We start from the raw sequence: 9350 nt of genomic DNA on the forward strand, positions 1-9350 counted from the left end.
TATTAACTTATTATGCCGAAGCGTGTAATGATGGAAATATCTTTGATAACAACAGATGAGAATAGTATGTTTGCCATGCATAATTTGCTTCAAGACATGAGTAGAGAGATTATGGTTCAATAATCTCCAAATGATCCTAGCAAACGAAGTAGGTAGTGGTTACCAGAAGACATTGATCATATACTTACGCAAAACAAGGTATCTGCCAGTTCTTCCATGAATTTAAGATAGTACTAACATATAAACATGATAATGCATTTTTGCAGTCAGTATTCTATGGATTCTATAGAGAGTATTGTTTCATACAGCTACAGTTTTCTATAATTTCTGGTTGTATATGATAAGCGCGTTTTTGTCGTAGCAATGGTGAAGCCACTCTTTCTGTAAACTTCCTTTACTATAATTTTTATGCACATTTCATTAGGCTTATAAAATCATTAAAAATTACAAAAAATAAAGCAACAAACCAATTAGAGTAATTTCCAGCATTTCAGTTTCTTTTTTAACTTGTGTTATTTGAACGGTGAATGTTAGGATGTCTAAAAATATTTGTCTAACTTAATAAAAATGATTAAAAATTAATATTTAATTTTAAAATATAAAATAAATAATTATTAAATATTTAAAATTTATTATAAAAATAAATTAAACAAAAATTAGACATCAAATTATAGATACTATAGAATTCACATATTTAAATATCACAAGACAATATAATTATTGGTAATACGTAATTTATAATTCCAATATACACAAATACATTTATCAACAAAATCTTTAATTTCGTAGATGAGAAACATCAATATTTTTAGGCAAAGAGCCAATTCACTTTTTATTTTAAAGGTTAACTACCAATTGGTATTCCAACCGTTGACAAAAATATTTTAAAAAATATTATTGACAAAATAATTTTTAAATAATTTAAAAATATGACAAAAAAATAATAAATATTATATTTTTTATAAGTAACAAAAAATTTTATATTTAGTAAATAATATCTATTAGATCTAAATTTTTATAGTAACATCTGAATAAATATTTAAAAGATACAAAAAAAAATTTAGAACGAAATTTAATTTCTAATTTTTTTTATTTTTTTAAAAAAATAGTTATTCACAATAAAAAAATTTTCTAAAAAAATTCACTTGGCAAAAAATTAATAAATTTTATGAATAAAAAGATTTTATTTTTTAATTATAATTATAAAAAATTATATCAAAATTTAATTTTTAAAATATATATTTAATATTTAATTTTTTTATAACTTTTTAAATTTTTTAAAAATTTATTTATTATTAATATTTTTTAAAATTCGTTTTATTAACTATATAAATTTTTGGATATTATTTTAGTAGTTAATTTGTGTTTTAGTTTCCACACAAACCAAGTACATATTGGACATGTAGGCCATTTATTAATTTTCACACGCTTTATTTGCAATGATAACGAGATGACTTTTATAATTTTTAGTCTCCTGTGGATAGGACTGGCAATGGGTAGGGTAGGATAGAATTTGGACCCTACCCTAACTCTATCCGCGGGTTAAAAATTTTATTAAAACTCTATCATATCTTATCTGCGGGTTGAGAATCTCTCAACCCTAACCCTACTCGTACCCTAAAATTCTAAACCCTACTCTACTCTACCCTACCTGCAGAAATATCAAATTTTTTCAAAATAAATATAAAATTCAATTATTTCGAATTTTATACGTATTAATAACATAAAAAATAAAAAATTAATGCTCTAAATTACTAAATTAACTAACTAGTTTAGTGATTGTTCACTTATTATAAGTCATTACATAAGAGAGGTTGTGGGTTCAACTTTCACTTTTTTCACTAATATAAAGATATTTTGATAAAATATGTGTTATATATGAGGTGCGTGTAGGGTAGAGTAAGATACACTCTAAACTCGTACCCTACCCTACCCGAATTGCCAGCTCTACCTGTGGAGTCTATCCACTTACCCAATAGCTTCCCCTCTATTCACAGTTTCACACAACTCTACTGCAGCTACATGATACATAAAACAAAAAGAAAATTATAAATATGATTTATAAGAAAGTAAAATTATAAAAATATAAACTGAGACAAGAGCGTAAACCTTGTGATACGTTGAGTTTAAAAGAATTAATTCTAAAAAGGGCCCTGCTACACATACATGCAAATAACGCATACAATTCTTACAAGTTGGTCCAACCCAGGTTTAATCCACGCGCACTCTCTCCCTTTAAATGGAGCGTCAATTCCACGGCGTCACTCAAACGATTACGCTTCGAAAAAACCGCCCGTTTTAGCTCAATCTTCCTCTTCTCCTTCAAAGATAACACAAATCCTCAAGTTTCGAGCAACATTCCAAACTGAAGAGACGTTCGAACTCGTCGCGAATAATAGCAGAAACCATCAACAAAAAATTATTCAAGGTGCGTTATTGTTTTACTCATCTTGTACATTTTTCACATTTCTGTTTCTGATTTCGAAATCAAAGAACTAGGTTTTACTGTTCTTCTATGTTCTTCTAGGTTTTACTGATCTTCTTGTTCTAAATCTCATATCACTGTTTTTACTGTTCTTCTTATTCTAGGTTTTACTCTTCTTATAAGTTCCTCTAGGTTTTACTGTTCTTCAAAGTGGTTCTAGGTTTTACTGTTCTTCTTGTTCTAGTTCTTCTCGTAACTGATTTTTCGCTGTATATTGCTTAATTTATTGGGTGTATATGGAGTAATTTGTATTTGTGTATATGGTTGATTGTTGGGTGTATATGACGTAATGTGTTGGGTGTATATGGCGTAATGTGTTGGGTGTATATGGTTGATTGTTGGGTGTATACAGCGTAATTTGTTGGGTGTATATTCCTGAACCCATATCATGTAATATAATCAACTATTGCAACTGTTCTAATATTGCTTGTCCTTGGGTGTATATTGCTTGACATTGTAATATTGCTAGAGCTTGTATATTTATCCATGTTTCAGTGAATTGAACATAATTTTGAACTGATCTAATTAAATACTTATGAAATCGGTTTGGGTGTATGTGCCTCATCTAAATTTTTACCGTTCATCTTGCTCTAGCTTTTACTATTCTTCTTGTTCTAGTTCTTCTTCTAATTGATTTTTGTGTGTATATTGAGTAATTTGTCGGGTGTATAGGGTGTAATGTGTTGGGTGTATATGGTTGATTGTTGGGTGTATATGGCGTAATTTGTTAGGTGTATATTTCTGAACTCATATAATTTAATATAGTCAACTGTTTCAAATGTTCTAATACTGCTTGTCCTTAGGTGTATATTGCTTGACATTGTAATATTGCTTGAGCTTGTATATTTATCGTTGTTTGAGTCAATTGAACATCATTTTGAACTGATCTTATTAAATACTTATAAAATCGGTTTGCGTGTATGTGGTTGATCTATGGGTGTATCTGACTAATATCTATGGGTGTATTTTTCATTGCAGTAAAAATGGAAGGCAAAAACTAAGCTGAAAAAAATGTAAGAACAAATATATGTCTTCGATCAAATCAGTTTTTCATAATAGAAATATATCTAACTCTAATTTGCTTTGTTTACAGCAAATCAAGGACCTAAAGTGTGCAACCCATCTGTTGAGTGAGAAATTCAGAAATATGAGCGAGGAGAAGTGATTCTAATGATATTGTCACTGATTAATGTAACTGTTATATACTCTTGTAAGAAATTGAACACATGGTGTAAATATATTTGATCCAATTATAAGTAAATTTTTTTTCCATAATTAAACTCTCTCTGGTGTATTCAAAATGTTTGATTTACAGGTACTATAATATAAAGGAAAATATCAAACCAAATATACACCCATAACCTGGCATTTTACACCTAAAGAATGTTGATTATACACCCAAAACCCTAAACCCTTAAACCATAAACCCTAAACCCTAAAAATTAAACCCTAAACCCTAAAACCTAAAACCTAAAACCATAAAACCCTAAACCTTAAACCCTACAACCCTAAAACACTAAACCTTAAACCCTAAACCCTAAACCACCCAACCTACTATACCCAAATCATTGAATTTTAGGGTTTAGGGTAATTATCGTATTGTTTGACGATTTGAATAAGCGAGCTGTTCCGGATAATAAACTTGTTAAAAAATGAATGCATGCTCTCGCTCCTTTGTGTGCTTCTCATCCCTGCCCAGAAGTGGTGATCCAGATAGATTGGAACCCATATATGACGGTCTGCATAGAGATCTGCATAATAAACCCAAACACAGACTATAAATACACCCGATAAAAATTAAATTTACACCTCTGCTGCAAATTTTAACCCAACACTACCTGAAAGCCACTTGTTGTCCACAAGACCAAAATTTAGCAGAAAATCATTCCAATTCCTATCAAATGAATCTTTGCTATGAGAGTTCCATTTTTCCTCTCTACTACATGTAATCAATTGATTCTTAATCTCGTTTCCCTTCCTATTTGTGCTCCGAACTCTTGTATAAAAACCTGCAGCCTTGGCGTAGTTCCTGTAAAATTTTCCAGCATCTTCAAGGGTGGTAAAGGTCATTCCAACCTTCAGAACAAACTGGCCATCAACAACAGAGAGAGGCTGCAGAATACACCATGTCAAAAACTATAAATACACGCAATTATTGCTAATATAATACACCTGAACAGCACCAACTCAACTAAAAATGACAATAAAAGTCATAAGCTGTAAATACACAAGCTGCAGAATACACCATGATAAAAACTAAAAACACACCCAATCATGTCTGATATAAAACACCCGAACGACAACAACTCAGCTAAAATAACAGAAAAAGCCATAAACTGTAAATACACCCACACTCCCGAAAAAATACACCCAAAAAAGTTTTGATCTACACCCGAGCGTCTACTATAAATTCCAAATAATCAATCAAAACTAATACATTACATTCAATCCACAGATTTATGTTCACGAAAAAGTTTCACAGTCAATGTTCACGAATTATTCAGCTACACAATGCTATACAAATTACCGCAACAAAATTCAGAGTAATCGTATGTAAATCAAACCTCAGGAACTTCGTTAGATTCAAATTCATAATCCACTTCGCCCTGATTCAACTGACAATATGAGGTTGAATCATCCATTATCTTCAAAACGAGTTCAAACTTTGATTTTAGAAACCAGAAAACCGAAAAGGAAACGAAACTGGAGCTATAGAGAGAGGAACTAACGTCAATAACGAAGAACAAACCAATGAGAAAGGAGAGAAAAAGAACGATCGAAAAACCAGGGGAAGACGCGCGAGAAGAAGAACGATGAAATTCGGAAAGAAAGAAAACAAAGAAGGAAACAAATCTTTTAAATTTGGTAGTTATACAAACGCAGGATCTTTATACAGTGCGTGTAAGTGACGTAGGAGTTGCAGTGCGTTTTGGTGGATTAGACGTTAATGAACTTGTAATAGTTACAAGCCCTAATCGCTTGTATATTGAGCTTTTCCCTTCTAAAAAATAATCTCCAAATTTATAATCAAATTTTAATATTATTTTTTAATTTAAAATTGTCTTAAATTTGTCTTTAAATTTAATAATTGTTGTCTTTAAAACATTTTTCGTTGACAAAATGAACGGAAGTTACACTAGATTGATAAAACATCGCAGATTCACAATTATATTTTTGGTTCTCAATAAAACATAAACAACACTGTTTAGGGTATTTTAATGTTTTATTTGAGTGTCAAAAATAAAACTGACATTTTATCAATTTAATGTGATTTTTATTGTGGTATCCATTTAAATTATGTTATTATTTTGTCATTAAAAAATTTTTAGAAATAACCGTGATAAATTTAGAGATAAATTTAAAATAATTTTAAAATTAAAAATAATATTAAAATTTAGCTGCAAATTTAAAAACTATTTTAAATATTAACTCAACTTAAAAAGCTAAATGACAATATATGTAAGCATATTATTGCTTTATCTTGTAGGTTTGGATCAATGATACATAAAACAAAACAATTATTCAACAAGCGTTTGTATTTGAAAGATTTTGATAGACTATAAGTAATAGCACAATTTAGGAAAAAAAATGACGAGGTGTATTTATTAATTTTTATTGCTATCCAAAAATATCTTTTGTATTGATTAAATTTTATCGACTAAAAGCTTATTTGAGCGTCATTTTTTAAAAAGATTTTTTTAAATAATATTTTTTTAAAAGATCTTTTATAAAAATAAAAGTGATTTTATATTTAAGTAAAATAAGATAAAAGTATTTTTTTGTTTATTTATTATGTAAAAAAGATCTTTTTTTTTTAAAAAATATCTTTTAAAAAAAGATATAAATTGTAATCTCTCAAAAAAATATATTTTTTTAATATTTTATTTTTACTATTAAAAATTTGTCAAACACACTGAAAAATAAAAAAAATTAATTAAAAAAATCTTTTTTTATTGATTTAATGGCACTCAAACCAACACTAAATATACTAAGTAGTAATAAAATAGACGATAATAAAAAATAATACATATTAAAATATTTAAATAAAATATAAGACTAACACTAATTAATTACAATTAATTCTAATCACAAAAAAATATGTATTTTTTTAAATATTAAAAATTAATTTTTACAAATTTAAGAAATCAAATCATAATTTATGGGACAAGTTACTCATTTAAATTGTTTAGAAATCATAATTATCAAAATATAAATTTTCAATATTGCAGATGCAAATACAACATTTACATTATTATAAAAACCGCGGGAGGATATGGTGGTGTAGTGATTCAATGTAAATTGCTACAGGGTGTAGCGGTTTCTGAAGGAAGCTGAACGTGAAGAAAACGCGATAGGCTCTAGTGATTTTTTCTCAAATGTGTTGCTTAGAAACCATGTGACCCTGTAGCAATTTCTTTATATAAGAAACGTCTATAAATACCCCATATCCTGGCAATGGTGTAGTAGTAGATTGTCATTTTCAAAAATAAAGAGTAAGGAGAGTTTTTTTAGTTCTAGTGCAATGCTCTGAAAAAATTTAAAATAGGAAAAGGCACGATTTTAAGTTTACTGATAGAGAACTAGTGAGTGTTTTTATTCTGTTATCAAATACGTTGTTAGAGCTAAAAACAAGTATATTGCAAAAGGTGGAGGTGTGTGGGACAAAGTGGGTGAAGAAGTTGTTCTACAGGATTCCTATTACAGTTGTATCAACTGGTGTAAACTATGAAACATTTGTGATAGGGGCCGACGAAGATATGCAGGTTTTGTTTCATTGTCGGCGAAATTTTCTGGAAGTGAGAATACACGAGCTATATGCCAAATTGGAAGATGGCGTTGGCAGTTCTGGACATCAACGCTGAATCCTCAGTCGACTATGGTGGAGGGTGCTTATACCTCGATGCCTGTCATTGCGTCTGGTTGTTTGTTGGCTGAACCTTCATCTGTTGCAGTCAGAATAGCTAGGGCACCCCATCTAACTTCGAACATTGCAAGTGAATGTGTACCGGATCGAGCTAAAAACGCAATGTGAGAGGATGATTCAGACAAAGAGCCTGTTGACATTGTTGGGGATAGTGATGAGGATACCCGGACTAACCCACTAATACACCAGGAACCGTCAAGTAACATCCTCCACACTTCTCAATGTAACACCCTACCACATAGAGCCTTACGCTTAAGTCGTAAAGCAGAGGTGGCGAGGTATTACGACCTTTAAAAGTAAAATACGTACATAAATTTAGTTGAAAGAATTTATAATTAGGAGCCTTGAAAAAAAAGTTAAGCAAAAGCAAAATATATATATATATATATATATAACCCAAAATATAACTCAAATTACATAATAAACACACGTTTCTCTAAGTCAACCTCTAGGAGGGACAAAATACAAAATATACATGCGGAGATTCTATATACATATATACATAGCCTAAAACAAAATATAACAGCACAAACAATAGTTCTTCGCTTGTAAGGAAGGTCTCTAGATGCTCAACAAGATGTCTCTCGACCTGCATCTGAAAAACAACAGAAATATGTATGGAATGAGAAGCGGGGGTTCTCAGCATGGTAAAGGTTCCCACATATTTAATATAAAATGTCCCGAGAAAGCCAGAGGCATTTCTAGAACTTTGAGACTCAGATTAATCTTAAAGTTTATTCTAAATCAATAATATCAGTAATCTAACTAAGGGTCCCAGCCCTATTCTAACTCTGCACCTTCTGTCAATCTAATCTTAATCTAACTTTAACTTGACATTTTACTTTCTGTTAGACCCTTTAAATCACCGGTGGAACAACCTCCCTTCACACCTCCGCCAAGAAGGATCTCTTAGAAAACATACACATACAATTCAAGTAAGGAAAACACAGATAGATGTGCAATTACAGCAATCAGAACAAGTAGCAGAAAGGCAGAGTTAAGCAATTAAGCAAACCAAAATAATACACACTCAAACAAAATATACAAATGCATATTATATATGCCTGTCCTATGGATGATGAGTCTCATCTGTCGATTATATAGCCAACCCGACATATCCTGGTAGTTAACCATTGGACAGTCCCTCTGTGCGCGCATCCCCAAACTCAAAAATAATATCCATGGAGTCAAACTGCAAGCTCAATAATATAATATTTCATGGAGTCAAACTCCAAGCTCAATAAAATATATATATATATATATATATATATATATATATATATATATATATATATATGCATGGCCATAGGAAAACTCGGGAAGTTAAAGTGTCCGGTCACATCTTGCGATAGAAGGTCAACAATTAGTCTCAATGTCATCATCATTCATAAAAAACTCATACTCAAAACTTAATCCATTTTTTCTAAATAAATCAAACTCAAAATCAAATCATAAAATCCTTAAACTCAAACCTTTCTAAATAACCACTTCAAACGAAACCTCCATTTTTTCATAAAAATTTTGACAACATCTCCTTTAAAACTCGGAGTTCTGCCACCCTTCAAGGGTCCCAACCACCAAACCAAACTCCTCTCAGTCATTCGAATAATTTCCAGTATCAAATTATTTCAAAATCAAACTCATTTTTAATATTAAATCTTTTCTAAAAACAAACCAACTCCAGTAACAAACTGTTCACAAAATCGAATCACACATCATATACCATTTACACAATCCATCAATAATTCATTCGGTTCATTCCTATCTTAAGGTCTTCTAGCCTAAGTTTTTACGTGACATTAAATATTAATTACGAGAAACCAAAACCATACTTTGTCTAATTATTCCCTAAGATTGAAACTCTGCAAAAACCTCTCCTTTCACAAGCTCCAAGCATTCAAACGTCAAATCCTCAAGCTTAATTATCTAGATTTCATTTCA

This window comes from Arachis stenosperma, chromosome 4, assembly GCF_014773155.1.
Source record: "Arachis stenosperma cultivar V10309 chromosome 4, arast.V10309.gnm1.PFL2, whole genome shotgun sequence".
Classification (NCBI taxonomy): domain Eukaryota; kingdom Viridiplantae; phylum Streptophyta; class Magnoliopsida; order Fabales; family Fabaceae; genus Arachis; species Arachis stenosperma.